We start from the raw sequence: 3,335 nt of genomic DNA on the forward strand, positions 1-3,335 counted from the left end.
GGACCCACCAGCTATATCTTCACACGCAAGGAAGTGCCTCCTTATTACACACGAAAAAATGAATACCCCCTGCTGGTTGGGACCCACCATAGTGGGTGGCTGACTTGTGGGCCTACTAAGTTGACGAGGACGGAGGGCTTTGTCAACTTAGTCAATATGAACGATTCTAGCTCCAGTGACCGTACGATGCCATCCAACGGCCATAGTGCTTCTTCAACCTCTGGTCTTCTTGCTCCAGCCGCCCAAAGCAGCGCCGGTCGTGCCGCGTGCTCCTGCCTCGCATGGCCGGTTGTGATGCCGCGGAGGCCCCACCGCCCCCTACTACTCCCACCGCTGGCCCAGGGTATCCCTCTACTCACCCACACCCCCTGTTATTCTGCGGCGACGGCAGCCTCACGCCGCAGCCGAACCAGTGAACCCTCGTACTCCTCTCCGCGTGGGCATCCACTGTCGCGTCTTCCCCGGCTCCGCGTCGTGCCCTTCCTAGACCTCGCCGTCCACCACCGCCTTGGTGCTCTCGGCTCGGCGTGGTCAATGTGGTCAATGGCCGACTTCCGTCGGAAGAGTACTGCACATGGAGAGGCTGACAGCTCGGTTCAAGGCCACAACCCAGTGTTTTTGTGATTTGCCAAGTAAGTCACTTTGTCAGGCCTGTTGGGCTGCAAATCTTTCAAGACAAGGAGAGCTTCATTCGGCTGGCCGAGAAAATGGCCTATCAGTAATGAGAAATGGGTTGTACATTTTTAAAACCCATCAAACCGGCAATTAGTTTCAAATATCTTTTTTTCATTTTAAGATTTTAAATTACATTAATTTTTATGCGTGGAGAATTTGTTGGATTTTATATTGATATACAATTATTTTTAAAATCAGTTTGTATGTGAGTCGAAATTTTGGGATTAAAAACAGTTCGGACCGCACCAAAATATGCAAAATTTCGTATAATTTTTTAACCGTGGCCACAATATGGGTTGTAATGCAAACAAAAAGAATATGGGCTCCAAAAAAACCTTAAGAATTAGCAAATGGGCTGTAAATTATTAGAAATAATGGCAGATGGGCTGTATGCTGTTTTCCACAGATTCGAGGTTTCCTAAAAAAAGGTTGACGCACAAGTAGTGACTATTGGATGGCCATCCAACGACCGTCGTGCTTCTTCAATCTCTGCTCTTCCCGCTCCAGCCGCTCAAACAAGCGCCGGCGGGACTGCCTGCTCCCTCCTCCCCGCGGGCAGCTGTGCTGCCGCGCAGGCCTCACCGCCCCACCGTACTCCCATCGCTGGCCTAGCCATCCCTCTACTCACCCACACCTGCTGTTATTCTCCGGCGACGGACGACGAACCAGTAAACCCTCGTTCAGTCGTACTCCCCTCTGCGTGGGAAACAACTGTTGAGTCTGCCCTGCCTCCGTGTCGTTCCCTTCCTAGGCCTCCCTGACGTCCACCGCCCTGGCGCTCTCGGTGCGGCCTGGTCAACGTGGTCAACGACCGACATGCATCTGAAGTGGACTGTACGTGGAGAGGCCGACAGCTGGGTCCACGGCCGCACACAAGGAAATGCCTCCTTATTACGCGCAAAATAATGATTCCTCCACCTGACATCGGGGACCCACCGAAAGGGCCTCAGTATTTCGTGAAAAAAACGTTACCGCCGCTGACAGCTCGGACCCACTAGCTATATCTTCGCACGCAAGGAAGTGCCTCCTTATTACGCACAAATAAATGAATACTCCCCCTGTTAGCTGGGACCCAGTATAGTGGCAGGCTGACTTGTGGGCCTACTAAGTTGACGGGGACGGAGGGCTTTGTCAACTTAGTCAATATGCACGATTCTAGCTCCAGTGACCATACGATGTCCATCCAACGGCCGTAGTGCTTCTTCAACCTCTGGTCTTCTTGCTCCAGCCGCCCAAACCAACACCGGTCATGACTCGTGCTCCTGCCTCCCGTGGCCGGCTGCGATGCGGCGGAGGCCTCACCGCCCTCCCACCGCTGGCCAGGCCATCCCTCTACTCACCCACACCACCTGTTACTCTGCGGTGACGGCAGCCTCACATCGCAGCGAACCTGTGAACCCTCGTACTCCTCTAGGCCTGGGCATCCACTGTCGCGTCTTCGCCGGCTCTGCGTCATCCCTTTCCTAGGCCTCGCCGTCGTCCATTGCCGTGGTACTCTCGGCGTGGCGTGGTTAATGTGGTCAAGGAATGGCTTCCATCGGACGTGGACTGTACGTGGAGAGGCTGACAGCTGGGTCCACGGCCGCAACAAGGAAGTGCCTCTTTATTACGCGCAAAATAATTATTCCTCCACCTGACAGCAGGGACCCACCGGACGGGCCACCGTATTTCATGAAAAAAAAACGTTTCCCCCTGATTGCTGGGACCCACTAGCTACACCTTCGCACGCAAGGAGGAGCGTTCGGGCAAAAAAACAAAAAACAAAACGATTCGCCCCCCTGACTGCTGGGACCCACCAGCTACATCTTTGCAGGCAAGGAAGTGCCTGACAGTCGGGACCCACCTGGTCGAAGCGTACGTAGCGTTGTCATCCTGGCCGCGAACGTGTACGTACATACTAGTTGATGTAGAGGCGCGCACGTGTCGTAGTAGAGGCGCACACGTAGCATGTACACGTACGTACAGCGGCCAGGGTGCAAGAAAGAAAATACGGCCACGTACGTACATACGGGCGGGGTCTCGAATGCCTACTCGTGCATACGTACATGGCTGGGTCGGAACGGAGAAACAGAGTCGTCTTCGTGTTCATGGGGAGGCAACGGAATGCGTCGTGTTCATGGGGAGGCAGCGGAATGCGTCATGTTCATCGGGAGGCAACGAAACACGTGGGAGCCAACCGGCTGGGTCGGAACGGAATGCGTGGTCGTGTTCATCGGGAGGGCTTGGACGGAACAGGCGATGGAAACGAGGCCTGGCGTACCGCACAATAGAGGAAACGGACCTCCTACGTTCGGAACGGGGTCCTGTTCATCGAGAGGGGTGTGGCGTACCGCAAAACGGAGGAAACGGACCTCCTACAGTCGAAACGGGGGTCCTGTTGATCGGGAGGGGTGTGGCGTACCACAAAATGGACGAAACGGACTTGTGTTGGAGCGCTACGGTCAAAACGGGGGTCCTGTTCATCGGGAGGGGTGTGGCGTACCGCAAAACAGGACTCCACGGGATACTGTTCATCTCCACCGTCGACCTCCTCTAGCCTCCACGGGCTACCGTCGACCTCCTCCAGCCTCCACGGGCTCCTCTTCATCCAGCCTCCACTGCGCGGTACTCCACCGGCTACTGTTCAACCACCCCTCCACCGTCTACTGTTCATCCAGCCC

This window comes from Triticum dicoccoides, chromosome 4B (assembly GCF_002162155.2).
Source record: "Triticum dicoccoides isolate Atlit2015 ecotype Zavitan chromosome 4B, WEW_v2.0, whole genome shotgun sequence".
Lineage (NCBI taxonomy): Eukaryota > Viridiplantae > Streptophyta > Magnoliopsida > Poales > Poaceae > Triticum > Triticum dicoccoides.